Source organism: Osmerus mordax, chromosome 12 (assembly GCF_038355195.1).
Source record: "Osmerus mordax isolate fOsmMor3 chromosome 12, fOsmMor3.pri, whole genome shotgun sequence".
Classification (NCBI taxonomy): Eukaryota; Metazoa; Chordata; class Actinopteri; order Osmeriformes; family Osmeridae; genus Osmerus; species Osmerus mordax.
The window spans coordinates 6190944-6206252 of record NC_090061.1 but is presented as its reverse complement, the minus strand read 5'-3'; the positions used below and the strand labels follow the sequence as shown (position 1 = coordinate 6206252).

General features: G+C 38.9%; 1 protein-coding gene across 1 annotated transcript in view; it reads left to right on the top strand.

The window, feature by feature from the left end:
• The window catches only part of pcdh11 (protocadherin 11), a 98487-nt gene that overhangs the window by 63002 nt on the left and 20176 nt on the right, over positions 1-15309 (top strand). The gene's annotated exons all lie outside the window — the stretch shown is intronic.

Sequence of the window (15309 nt, the reverse complement as noted above, 5' to 3'; positions counted from 1 at the left end):
GCACAATAAAGATAACTGCTAAGTGAGAATTATACATTGTGTAGCCCGGCAACGCTGGTTGCATCATCTTGCGTAAGGTGATTTGGCGGGTTATGTACGACCTTGCAATAAAAAGGCCCTGTAAGTGAGAAGGAAAAGTCGCCAGTCTGCCGAAGCCGACTTGATTCTGAGGGGCCACCCCCTCCACCTCGCGTCACATAATCATACAGGGATGGTGAAACTGATGAGAACAGACCTGCACTCCCTCTGTGCCCTCCACAGCAATGATGTGGATGAATTACCATTGCTGTGGCTGTGGCTGTCACAGACCACACAATTTCTCGTCCGCCCCCCCCCCCCCCCCTTCCCCATTCCAAAGACAAGAGCATTGCTGGATATAGATAGTTTTGCATACACGTACATATACACTTTGTGTCACGGTCATGAGTGAGACAACTCTCATCTGCCTCACATCTGCCCTCTACATTTGCCCAGTCAGAGGCTGCCTGGGATGTCACAGTGTGTTTGTGCACGTCTGTGTGTGCATGTGACAGGCAAGGCATTCATTACAGATAACAGAAGATGGGTGACTCTGACAATGACAATTCACCTCGCATTATATACTGCACTTTTCCACAAGGCCATATTGATTGGAGATTTACTGTTTTAAATAAGCAGATGCTGTAAAGCCAGCCAGAGGTCCAGATAATGATAATATTTTGCTAAATCATTTTTAATTCCTGAATGCAAAAGATGCATTAAACCCTTTTCTGCTTTCTAATTAAAAGTAAAATGGTGGTAAAATGGTGGCATGATGATGTCAATTATTCATTTTTGTGATTCGGTCACATGCAAACATAATTTCTCATAATCTGATTAATATTCATTAATGTACAGTAAACATCTCCTAGTCCATAAACCAGGCTATTACAAATGTTCCGTCTTGGAGACAATGGGTTCAAAAACAATTTTCGACAAAGTTCGACTTTGAATTCTATGTTAATGTATCTCTTAATATGTATGTGTAATCCCTACAACACTGATACCACATGGCATAGACTAAAGGCTTGTGTGTAGGCTAATAGAACAAGAAAGGGTATGTGACAAGTCATTTGACCATAAAGCTCCCAATAATTCTCTGTAATAGAACCTTATCACACCAAATGTGATTAATGGCAGCATAATTCTCCCTGTTGTTAAAGGAAGTAGATAAGGCATACTCCTAACATAAGTTAAAATAAGATTTATTTTATGAGGAATTTTGCAATATTTAGGTATATTAGTTAAACACTTACAATGACATTTGATTTTCAAAACAGGATTTAATTGTAAAATTAGTAACTTTTTTTAAATAAAGAGGATCCTGTCTTCACTACATCGTAAAACCAGTTTAAGGCTGGTTTAACTTGTATGCTTCTGTCAACATGGGAGTCAACTGGTGACTTCTTTGGCCCCAGTTTCTTCTCCCAAAAGTTCTTAGATAAACCTTGACACTGTTGTGCCCAGTTTAAAGGGAGAGATGGATCCCCTGTCTGTTGACAGCCTAAGAGATGAGTGCATTGGTGGCATAGGGGGCCCACAGATGGATTAGATATGGTTTTATCAATGAGCAGCAGCCTGCTATGGCTGTGGTAATCTCTTATCTTTCCGTCTCAATTTGTAAAGAAGTGAGAACAAGGGAAAGAGGAACAGGGGAAGGGGAGAATGTGAGATGTGAAGAGAAAGGGGAGGCGTACGGATGGCTAGAGTAGGTGTGTGGGTGAGACAGAGCCAGGGAACAGAACCACAGTTTCTTAAGGCTTTGCGTTTCAAAAGGTGGTGTGGCAAGGTCTTGAATGTCAACTTGCACTGAGTACGCCTAACTCTCTATGAAAAGGAACGGGATGTGGCCTTCTTATGACAATGAATTTCTCTTTAAAACTGCATCTTTATTAGACCACCCGCTCTTGAAATAAAGTTCATTTGACATTTATGTTTCTATTATTTATGAGGTAGGAGGCAATTCATTTTATGGCCTCTTTTGCTTTCCCTCCCCAGGCTTACTTTATCAGACTGTCAGCACTCTTATGCTGTTGCCTTTCAGCAACACATTGCCTCCCAGTTTTTTATATTTCTTTCTCTGTCTTGACAGAGAAACAAACAGAGAAAATCAAAGAAAAGCAATATATTAATATAATTAACATGTCGGTATTAGCTCCAAACAGCTATCTACCTGTCCCATTGGGTAGGTTACTTAAAATGCAGGGGGATGTAAAATGTTTTTGCTATGGAAGCATGAGGTAACCAATGGTTGCAAACTATATTTACTATTGCTATGGTAATAGTAATCTTGTACAATCACAAGTTTGCTTTAATTTAGACTATGGGAATCATTAGTTTGAGGGACAAATAAGAATTGATTGAACAAGGATGTGGCAAAGTGTGGATATTTACTTATGTCAATGGCTACAGACATTGGTTGTTTCAGTGTAATGATAATTGTTGGCATTTCTCTGAGTGATATGCCAATAGCAGATTAATCTCTTAGGGGACCAGAAAATAGATCAACAAATTCATAAACATTGTGTTGTTTATTTTTTATGGGTTTAGTCAATAATGACATCAAGAAGTATAAGGTTTTTGGTAGAGGTTGGCTTTTACGTCATTCCATGGTAAACCCTGTCAAGCTAAGAGCAGTAAAGTATGTCATGGTTTAATCCATTGCAGTAAATCCAACAAATTGGGCTCTGGACGACTTCTAATATTCTTACCTTTGGCCCATACTGTTGTAAATCAAAATATTCTGAAATTATTTGCTTTCACCAGCTCAAATCAGGTCACACAAATGTTGGTGGTCACAGTTTGTTCGTGTGTCAGTGTTTTAGACATGCACATGGTTTATATAAATACAAATATCTAAATCTGTGACATATGGCTTTTAAATGACCAGCTAATGCCTTGTCATTCCAAGATCTAAATCCTCTATTGAAATAAGCCAATCCTTATTATACACAATAACTATAACAAGATGACCATTTTCTACATACAGTACATAGGACAACATATTAGAGATGAAAGGGTTTCTGAGTTCACACTTAGTAAGTTTGGCGTTATAAACTATTTATTTTTGTTAGGAAAGGAGCCATAAAGATTTTGCTATATTTTTTTATCTGGGTCAAAATAGTATTTATCTTCCTTACAAAACACTACTGTTGTAGCTTGGCAAGACAATAAATATTGTTTTCCTCAATTCAGATTAGATTTCCGGTAAAGACAGTATTCCTCTGTTTGGATTCTGTAATGGATTTGATGGGCTCTACTTAGTTCATAAAGAGTTTTTTGGCTTTTTGGGGGCATTTTAGGCCATTTGTTTGGAGACTTTAATGCCATACAGTGACAACATTGTGATTCATATGAGTCCAATCTCCATTTCACTTTGAGAGCATTCATTACGTTATGCAATTATAAGTAATGAATGTGGATCTTAATTACATTCATTTGTGCAAATTTCAAATCCCCATTGAATTTCTCTGTGGAAACATTGTGACACTGACCAATGGCAAATCATTTGCAATGTGACTAAATCCATTCAGCCCACTTCAATTAAACATAATTAGTGTTACAATGTCATCGACGACCAGGGAGAAAGTCTAAGCTGACGTGAATGTAGAAAGAGGTTCCCTGTTCATAGTTTAATAAAGTCCTACATTATCTGGGGTCTGGCTAGACACAGGTTTGTCACTGTGTAGGCTTGAACTAGAGTAGCCTTTTAATTTATTGAAGGGTAGGCTGGATAGACTGTACGTTGTATAGCCTTGTACAGTGAGAGTATTTGAATGTACTCAGGCCCAAATAAAAGCTTGCCATAGAACTGCATGTCCTGACTTCAGTAAATATTGAAGACAGGTTGATGTCTTCAAATAGAAATGCAAATGGAAACACAGTATTGAGCCGTACTCCATCGTTGAGTGCAGCGTTTCATCATGTGCAATGCTCTGTCTCACAACTATTTTCCTTCAGATCATTAGGATTGCGTTCACAGTAGTATTTTCTCAACAAAATAAATAAATAATAGAGCCTCGTGCCTGAAGCTCCCAGTACTTTTTACAGATGCCCCACTGGGCTTGCAAAGGAGCTAAATGAAGCAACAGTGAGTATTGACCTACATAGATTATGTGTATCCTTTTAAGATGATTTAAGATTTTTTTTACCATTCTGTTCTTTGACGGGTAAGGGTCTGAGATTGAGGGCCTGAGTCAGGGTAGGGATTTAAAATGGACTCCTCTGTAGCCTTCCCAGCCAGTGGGATTTGACGGAAGTGCTCAGTTCTCAGAGGTGATATTGAGGGGAACCTGTGTTTCATCTGGTTCAAATGCCACACCAGTTGTCTCTTAGAGAGACAAGCTATTGATCTGGAGTGAGTCAACTCAAATCGTTGAAATCTCTCCCTCCTCTGCTTCAAGAGGCTGGAAAGTGTTACTTTAGAAACCTCTTTTTCCACAGTATTAGGTTGTCTTACGTTGAGCTTCCAAAAGCTGATACTATGTATTATGTCGCCATGATATAGATCGTATCAGGATTTGCTAAAGCTTTGTACTATGCAGTTTTGGCTTAGAATTACTATATGGCTTTGACTTTTACTATACATGACTGATGAAACATTATCATTTCAGTGGATTTTTAAACCGCAACTGTAGTACAAGTAATGCAAGCATCAATCTCATACAATTTTTATAACTTTGGTATGAAGCCCAAAATGGCAAAACTATGGCATAGTAACATGAGACGTAACATTTAACATACAACATAAAATTCAAAACACCTTTCAAAATGAGGCACACAGAAGTTTTTTATTTCCCAGATTTGCTTTTTGATTAACTTTTATAAAAGGGGATTAAAAATGACTTAATAAGAAACTGATACCTTTCTATGATAACGCATCCATCACTACATTAAATCCACCATTTATTGATAGTGTCCTGAAGGATGTTTTATTTATTTAAATATATATGGAGTTGCCTGGAAGTCATTGTTTGGACTGAGACAAGGGAACTAGCTACTTGCTGGAGTAGATGGTCTCCAGCCACCGTAGCTGCTTGTTCAAATTTGTGCCACCATCCTGTAAATAGAGTAGGCTTTCAAAGAACTGTACAATTAAAATACCCATTCTCTACTTGTTAACATGTTCAGTAAGTCTCATGTCTGGGTTGGAAATGGATCAATAGCTGCCAAGTTTGATCGTGTCTCCGGACAATGTATTCTGAACCGAGCCGTAGCTAGTCTTCAAACCATTCATTGCGTTCCATTTCACTGACTCCATGATTCCTAAAATGGAATAAAGCTAGCCCTGCATATTAAACCTGTGAAATGTGCCTTTGCAGGGATGTGTGTAGGTGTTTGTGGGTATGAGCATTTGTGTGTGTGTGTGTGTATGTGTACAGTGTGCGTGGGTTAGAGTAGAAAGAAAGTGAGACAGAAAGAAAAGATAGAATGATCTCATTAGGTTCATCCAAGAGTTGTCATCTGAAAAAAGGCAAAGTTCAGGTTCCTTTCATCAAAACTATGTCGTTTTTACTTTAAAGATGTACAACTGTAAAATTATCTCTATACTTGGCCTCCCATATTACTTTTACTCATCCAATTCCACAAAGATAAAGACTCAATATTCATACATTTGCTTTGGTGATGTCTTTGTTATCCAGGCAGGTTAACATTTAAGAAATCTCCTCTGAGACCAAGACCTTTTCCCCTCTTCTGTCAGCTTCCAGAGAGCTTCCATTCAATGTGTTCCACTGTATACAGTATGGAGAAGGACTTTCACATCTTTCAGATGCAGGGGGAAACATGGGAAGCCATAAAAAATAGATAAAGTCATGTTTTATTCAAAACCATTTGTTATAGATAGTTTTTACAAAAATCCTTCTCCCTTTCATGTTGGGCTTTAGCTATGCTTGGACAGCAGAGGAGTTGGACCCAGAGATGAACCCTACACTAGGAACAGCATTAGGAGCATATTGATCTATTACAAGATTAAGAAATGAAATTCATTTGTGGCACCTGGCCCGATGCTCCAGTCCCATTCACATGGAATTGAATTCTACATTGACCTTTTCTTGGTGTTAATAGCAGGCAAATGATAATAACACCAGCCTCTGCATTTGAATAATAGATATTTCTGACAATTGGTTTTAAAGTGTCAAGTCCCAAGGTAGTTAATTTAGCTGTTGCTGTGATGCTAGTTTGGGGGGTTTGTAGTATTCATGTTAAGTTTTAGATAGAAAGCAAAAGTGTGATATTTCTCTATAATGTGTGTGGGGAAAGACCTTGGGAACAGAATGAATAACGTTTCAACAAAGTTATTAGCTTCAGTTCATGAACTTCTGTTGCTGAACCCTATGTTTCTTTCCTTTGTTAACGTCTGCATTCAGCAGGAAGCAAGTCAGGGTAGTGCCCTCTGTCTCCCTCTTGAAGTACTGTATATAGCAGAATAAATAGATAATAATGCACAGCATTGTCCCTTTCTCATTTTTCACATACAGACAGTATCAAGGATAAAGATGGTCTCTGCTCAGAGGGACTTATTGACCAAAACAATGGAGCATCAATATGTCTCCTGAAGGCTGAACAGACTCAGCTTCAGAAGGGTTGTATTTTCAGGGATTCTCTCAGACGTGATTCTATTGACTTGCACTGCCCCTGCATCTTGTGAAAGCTTGGCTTTTTAATGTGGCTAATGCCATTTTACAGCCTTCAGTGACCGCAGATATTTTGCAAATGGTAAGATAAAATGTGTCTTAATGGATCATTACTACTGGTTGTGTGTAAATATGTCACACATACTGTTATATTTGGCTTTTAGATGTCTTCTAGCTTATTTTCATAGCAAAATGCTGTATTTATTGAGGGGGAAAAAATTGCAGTTTATATTAATTTTGTTCTACATCTCGGTGGAACTACAATCTAATGTGAGTATAATGACAGACAGCTACAACATAACACCATCTGTCTAAATTAGCATATTTCACTGATGTTCTGTCATAAGCAAGAAATCTAAGAGCCTTTCACAAAGATTTTCTAAAACAGATACAACTCATATTTTCCAGACTAGAAAAAAAAACACCTGCCACAGTCAGTTTTTCTTGGATTTTTAAGTGAACTTGACAGAATGTTGCGCTCCAGTCATGTTTAAAATACTGTCACCTACTGTAGCTTTCAAACTGGTTTAATCCAGATATTTCAATGCAGATGTATGAGGCTGGATTACTCTACATGGGTACCTTATCCCTCTTTGATCAATGCATGCTGCAACTCCCTGATAAATTGGTATTCTCAGACAAATGGATCCCTTCGGAGACCACTCAAGGACCAGTAACACTGATAAATTGAGGAAGTACATGGGGATAACCCAAGTTGTGCGAGCGAAAGCAAAAAAGGCTTTCAGCTGGGACATACTGAAGGGTTGGATTTGAGGGGGGCCCTGCAGGAAATGTTTAGCCTAACAGGAAATGACAGGGAGTTTTTGAGGGGGACGACACTAGACACACAAACCTGGCGGTTCCACATGCTTCCTCATCAATGAACTAAAGCATTCATGCCGTTTGTCATGGTCAAGTTTGCAGGCTACTTTAGCGTTTTTGCCTCTGTGTGGCATCTGTGGGACCTCGAGGCATTCCAGCGCAAGCGAGGTCAGTCATATGCCTGCCGCTCCGCGCGTGTAGCAGGAAACCTGGTTCTTGAGCCGTGCCAGAAACCCGAGCGTGCAAGAAGGCAGGCGAGCCGTCCGACAGGAACTCTGTGTCCCTTTGTCCCCATTTTCCCTAGACACCTGCTTGATTGCATTGAATTGTCCTGATTTCATTCATCTTGGACTCCCAGTGGATTTAGGTGTCAAACATCTGTCAGACAGTGTGCCCCCGGTGCTACACACGGATCCAGCAAACACACATTATGGGAAAATCACAGCTGAATCGATCGTGAATGAGAAAAATCACTAGAGGAGACATGTATTGGGTTTTCATTTTTGTGTTTGGGAGACAACATCGGATTCTCTGAATCTACATAATATGTTGTCTTTATTGAGAATTGGGGGTGGGGTGTTTCCTTGACCTTGGGTTAGGTTGGTAATTGGTGCTGATATCTAGGCATCTTTAAAGCTCTTTGGGACACTGCTTGTAAAAAGTACATTTTGATTTGATTATTTTAGGTGATTGTGCTTAATTGTTGGAAAGAAAATTATGGTTATTAAAGTTTGCACAAGTATATTGTTTTAGTAATGCAAAATAACCAGAGCAACAGAGAGAAATGGAGGTAGAGACAGACAGAAAGTGTTCAACAGAAAGAAAAAAAAACATGTCAAGAAAACTGTCAAATTAACATTTATAGACTGTACAAGATACAGAAAGACTATCTTTGTCACACAACTCAAACATAAAGTTCCAGTTATACGTTTTGCTACAGTTGCAGAAAAGAGCCACAGAACAGAGAGAGCATTTCCTGAACTCAGATACAGTATCTCTCCAAGATACCACAGGAACCTTCAAATGCACCCCAAATCCGCCTTGCATGTTAGTATCAGTGACTCTACTATAGAGTGAGCAACCCCCCCCCCCCCCCCCCGCGAAAGATAGCCTTGCCTACTACAGCTTTGTTATGATAGAATAGGAACCTCAGTGTGCCCTTGATGCTGCAGCTGGCTTAACTTTGCTGTCACCAGGGGGAGGCAGATGTTGTCTTGCGGCGTGTCCCGGTCTTCTCGACGGCTGTTGCTGTGTGTCACTGAGCTTACAGGTGCACGGGGCCACTAAGCTGGTTCTCACCCGCCAAAGGCCAGAGCCGGGGGTGTTGAAAGGAAGAGATATGCTCATTTAGATCCAGTGAGGTATGATAATTGATGATCAGCCCGGCTGCCAAGGCTTGAAATTACTGGGCTGTAAAATAATAGGCCTTTTTTCTAATGCAACACATTCTGCTGTGGTACTGTACTTGTGGTGATTCAGCCATATTCTGAAGTGACGTACCAATCTACTGAATGTTAAATGCTGGGTATTTAGAGGTCCTCAATTGACGAATATGGACTTAGCTTATTCACTTTACAGAATTGCATTGATGGTTGTATGTGGGGTTTAAGTGACTAATAGAAAAGGTGTTATTCTCTGAGGGGGAAAAAAATTAATAATCTGAAGTACGTAAAATATATTATGAGGATAGATACAACGTTCAATTGCCATGTACATGACTTACAGTATGTATAATAGATGTGCTAGTGCAAAGGTCTGTTGATCTGTAACCCATCTACACTCCACTACACAACCACCACACTCCCTCAACCCCCTCTGCCTGCCTGCAGGAGCTTGATTTGCATTATAATAGAGAGAAAAGCTCTGTTGATGACACAGGCAGACACACCTTGATCTGTATTCGCCAGCAGTTGAATATGCCTCCCACGTCCAATGTCAATACAGCTTCAGTTAATAACACAATGTGCTGTAGCACCCTGCATTGCTACTGAAAGCCTAGGTTTTCTGTCAACCCATAGATCAACTTTATCGTTTTAATCTCAATGTCAGAACCAATGTAGCTGGTTTCCATTAGGAATGGTTCATATTCTGCATTACAGCTTGCAAATAATGAATCCTTTAAAATAATAAACATGCAAGTAGTTATTAAAGTATTTAAAAACACTGAAAAATCGATAAAGTGTAATTGTTCCATCATAATATAAACCATTATATCAGACATTGCTGATGTTGTGCTGTGCTGGATCAGGAGCTATGCAAGATTGGGAGCTCTATTCATTGTTTGTTGTCACAGTTAAGATTCAGTTTTAACCATACTATTTAGGAATATTGATTTTCTGTTCCCCAGAGATTGAATTGAATGAGGCTGTTCTTTTTCCTCCCATCAAGAGCAATTATCCGACAATAAAAGTTGGATGCCTTTGAAAGGACTGTTTGGTCTCAAATTGTGTGAATGGTGGAAAGGCTGGCAGTGGTCAGCCTCATTGTTTTGTTTTCTATTAGGCCACATTATCATTCCACCCTCAGAGATCTGCATCTCAGGCCTATATTCTGATTGGTGCCCCTACACACATCTGTTTGTGTTTGCTTCAGGGGTGCTTTTATATTCCACAACGGAGGCATCCTTTCCCGTCGTGTCATGGAGTTTCATTGATTGCGCTACGCAGGAGGCTGCACGCTGTTTGACATCTTATCTGTTCTGTCTTCATGTGGTATATATTCCGAGGAGGTTGAAACAGTGTGTTGGGAGTTTCAAACAATTCTAGAGCATGCTTGTTTCCTTGAAGCAGGTTTGGTGATGAACATTAAATTAATTCTTCAATTTGCTTTCTAGTCCAAGGTTAGGTCATCTGAAAACGGCCTTGAATTGTCATTTCTTAGTTCTTTTTGGGGGGGCGTATATTCTTAATTTTTCACTATGATTAAAATTAATATGGCTGACAGGAAATGCTCATAGTTTTACCACACCAAAGTGAATCCCATCTGTTTTACCTTTAGAGCATCTGCCATTGCTTGCAGGGCCGTCCACCTCGTGAGTCACAGGGACTTAGGGACATCTGTCCCAACAGATAGAAAGTCGGGACGGGCCATCGCCATCCTTTCTGTCAACGCTCCACTGAACTCTGTGTTATGTTCGCTGTAATTCGCTTTGCCGTATCCTGGAATATTGCAGAGTCCTCAGACAGACAAAGTCCTGTGGTTATAATTCCTCCCATTTTTCTGGCTTTCTGCAAGCAGATAACTTGATAAGCCTCTGCTCTAATGATAATGCTGCATCCTGATAAATGTGTGTAATATGACAGTGGGTGGGAGATTTCCCTAACAATATCTGAAGAGGAGTTTGACTATTAGGTTTATTTTATATTTTTTCAGAGAGAATACAATTTTTCCAAGGGAAAGTGCTTTGTTGCCATCCAGGTTATTGCATGTTGTATTATAAAATGTTTGTAGAAAACTATGTCAGAAGTAATTGATTTCAATTTCACCCAAATATATTTGATTGCATCATTTCACAGACAGGCATTGTGAAACATTGTGTCTGAAGTTTCTTCTTAATAGCAAGTTAATGTACTGGAAGTCTTAAATTCCCTGTTTGTAACATTTAGTAGAATATCTGAAGACAAAGTATTGGGTTTGCATATGTTTAAATGTTCTCCTCCAGTACTCTGTTTCCACAAAGGTTTGCCTTGTCTCTTTCCTCAGAATTGCAAAACCCTCTTAAATAGTGAATACAAGAATCAGAATAATGTTGCTTTGACCATTCAGTGACCCTAAAGGACACTGAGACACAATCCCTGAATTCCTTTCCTCCACAAACCCCTCTGCAGAGTAATGTTTGTCAGCTATTGCTCTTATGGTAAAATATGCTATCTCTGCCTACCAGTCTATGTGAGAGTTTCTGCTTAATCCTCATGAATACATGACTTTGTGCGCATGAATAAATAAAAAGCTGCTTGCCGGGTAATTGAGGTGCCGTGCCACTAACAAACGAGGACACAATTTGTAAATGAGAATTTTTTTCCCCTTTCCCAAACTAGACCCGAGATGATTAATATCAAATTAAACCGTTTACCAAAATCATGAGACACATTTCGCCCTCCTCTCTCTCTTCCTTCTACGTTCTCACCAAATGACCATATAATCTACAGGTCTTTTATGTGGTTCAGACCTTTTTTGATTTGCGAATGTATGAGTAATTCAGTGTGGAAAGTCTGTGGTGATTCTTTGTAAAAGGGGGTAAGCAATACATGTACCATTTGTTATGAACCACTTGTCCCTCAAATATGGATGAAATGGAGGTACTAACATGACTTCAATTTTATATGCATTACCTTACACTATTAAGATTTTTGGGAAACATGTTACATTAGGTTGCATAACTATCATGTAACTACATAGCAATATCTATACTCACAACATAGCATTTCCTATATAAATACAATGTATGGTTTAGCTATACAAGTTATTACACAAGTGAAAGTCGGAATTGGGGAGGTTGGGCTTTCCGGCGGTAAGTGTATGTTAACATTGTTTGTGTAATTGTTTTGTAACACAACAGCAAAGTATTCCTTACACCCCTCCCCAATACTATACCTTTGTACACTTTTGTTAGAAACTTTAGCACTAACACTTAATCCAATATAATACATGCCAATTCCTATGTATCTACAATGCTTTTTATTATAGGTAGTGCATAGTAGTTTATAGTAGTTTATGTAACCTTAATGTAAAGTCTTGCCAAGTGTCATCCATGCGATTAAACTATAATTGAAGTACAGAAGTGAGTGACCATAAACTTTTTGCTTGAAAGCAAGAGAAGAACATTCAAGATCCTGTACTATTTCTCATCTCAACTTATATTTTCCAACTAAAACACTCAAAAACACAACTGAAAGATCTAAAGGTGAGCTTTCATCGACACCAGTCGGTACCCATCAGAATTTATTTTGAGGTTGACTGATATCTGTTTGAATAGATGTATCTTACAATATTAGCTCAGTATCTAGGTTGCAGTTACTGCAAACAATTACACCTTGATACTCATTTGATACTATCTGATAACCGAGAACAGGATGTAAATTACGTAATTAAATGTAAAAAGATCATTTACAGCTTTTATCCAGTCGATCAGCTGGACACCATGTATTTTTCTGGGTGTTCAATATCCCTCTAAAGCACACCCTGAGAACTGCATTGATTTCTGAGTTTCTCCTCCCCCCATCCCAGCCCCTCACACCCTGTGCTTGACCCACTTATTTTCTCATCTTTCCCTATTTCCTCATGAGGGTTATGCTTGCACACTGCTTTCCCCATTACAGTGTGGACGTCCGCCAAGTGTGCTGTACCACCTAACTGTCTGTCTCTGTCTCGCTGAATGAGTTAGGTGATACCAGCTCAGTTAGTCAACATCATAAATCACCTAACAAATTGACATATGTGCCACAAGAGAGGCGATCCTTAAAGGAGTCTTAGAAGACCACATACAGTTGAAAGACCCGAGCCATGATGGGTATTGACAAAACACTGAGTTAAAACTAAACCATGGCTGTGCTGTGTCCCTTCTGCAATGGTCAAGCATCGCAATAAAACGCAAGGTTGTCAGTGTAAGTTATTTTTAGTTTTACAGCAATGTTCATTGATGACAGGAGAGTACAAAAATGCTTATTTTCAGAGAATGACAACAGTGTAAAAAAAAAATAGGAACGAAAACTTGTGCAATGCCTTGGCCAGGTTTCCCAGATTCGTTAAGAAGCCCTTGTCAGTGCCAAACTTTACTCATTTAATATATTGTTCAGGGACATATTAATCCCAAGATATGCAGCACCACTCAATTCATCAACCTTCTTCAAATTCCCCCAAATATAGCCTGCTAGAAGAAAAAGAAAAGCATGCTCTCTTGTGCACTTTCCAATCCATTGAATTCTAAGACAAGAAAAATGAAATTCTCTATTGATACTTGCTGAACCAAAGAGGCTGACGGGAGACAGGCTGGCAGCTGAGTTTAAGCCAAGTTGCCCTGGAAGGCTGCATAATAATTCTTAATAGGGTTGAACGCAAGCTTGGGGCAGGTCTGGGGAGATTCCCTCTGCCTCCCCTGGATTATCGTTTTAAAGCAGCTTCTTCACTAGAAAATGAGAAGGAACGCTGGAAGTGTGAGGAGCTTGGGGAGAGAGAAAAGGATTTAGTGCAACAATTTGGATATTTCTTGATGACAAATGCTGGTGCCCAATGCAAGTGAGTTTGCCAAAGTCATATTAGATAGACTTCATTTGCTTCTGAAGCAACAGCAATGGTTGGGCTCTGGTATGCTTTGCTAAACTTTACATGGGCATTATTCTCTTTTTATCTTTCAACACATTTTTCCTTCACCCATGGAAGCCCTATTCTTGTATTTCATGAAAAGATTTAAGTAGAATACATTATAACAGTATTGTCACTGAAATAAACGCAATAAAATATGTTTTTATCAATGGAGTGGGAATACCAGCCAGTCAAGTTGATGTGAAGATTCTTTTATATAAAAATTCATTTCAACTCTACACTATTAAAAGAAGATATAATACCCTAGTACTCATGAGGATGTGACATATTTTATATATATATTTGTCAGTGATTTCTCTATTGGCTTCAGACTGTTGGCATCTTGTGATGTCATAGCGTTGCCGTTTTATTGTTTCATATGGGATGGTATCTAAGGAATGATGCAAATCCAGCTCACAGCATTGAATCTTTCACACTACGCAATATCTTTGAGAAAATTAGTCCCCTTATATTTTGTTATTCAAAAACCAAATATTGCCTTTTAATACTGTGTAGTCATGAAGAATATGTGTATTTAGTATCCTACCCTATGTCAGGAGGAGTCTTTGGAATCCAAAACGCATGACACTGGCTCATAGATCAGCAGGATATCCTGGGCTCGTTCCTTGTTAATTCATGTGTCCCTGATCATCTTTTCATTGCAATAGAATTTGACGACCAGGATTTGAGCAAAGAGTATGATTGCTCTCCTTGCTAGTTAAATGTTTGAAGAAGGCATGCAATTTGAATAGCTGCAGAGCTCATTAATATGAATTTGATGCAGTGGAGGGGAAGCCAAACTGAAGGAGGCTGTTAGGAACTTTCTGTGCCTAGTTCTTGGGAGTCCGTTTTCTCAGTTTTTTATCTGTAGTGGAACAAAACTTTACTGAATGAGCTTGTTTCATTGCTAAAAACAATAAAAATGGCTAAATATTCTGTTAAAAGTCATAAGTCTGTTATACGGGAAACACTAAAATGCTATTTGACTTAGGAGAAGTCTGACTAAAGCTAACAGGATTACATTCATTTTCTAACATGTACTTATGTTGCTATCATTTGCACATTTATAATCCAAAATTCTTTGCATGAAGATTTTGAGGAATTATTTATGATCCCCAACATTACTTATGACAGGATGTCAATCAACTATCTTATGAGTAACGCAATGATTAGTAAAAAATGGAAGGGTACCATGCCTTTTCATAACTGGTATGAAGTACTGTACTATACTGTACATAACCCTCAAGGGAAATACACGAGGCCTTTGTGCTTGTTATCTGTCACTCATTTCCAAAAAGCCCTCCTGCTGGTTTCCAGCCCCAAACTCTGCTACTCTTAAAGATGTGTCTGCCGCAGCAAATTATTAAATGGTGTTTCTCAATCCCAAGGGTGTCAGATGCACCATAACAAATATAATTTCACAATATGGTAATGATTACTAGAGGGAAGCAAATAAAGAGAAATGCAATGAAGTAAAGAAGGACTGAGCTGCAGACAATGGATCTGTACAGTACCTCCGTATGTTGACAGATTT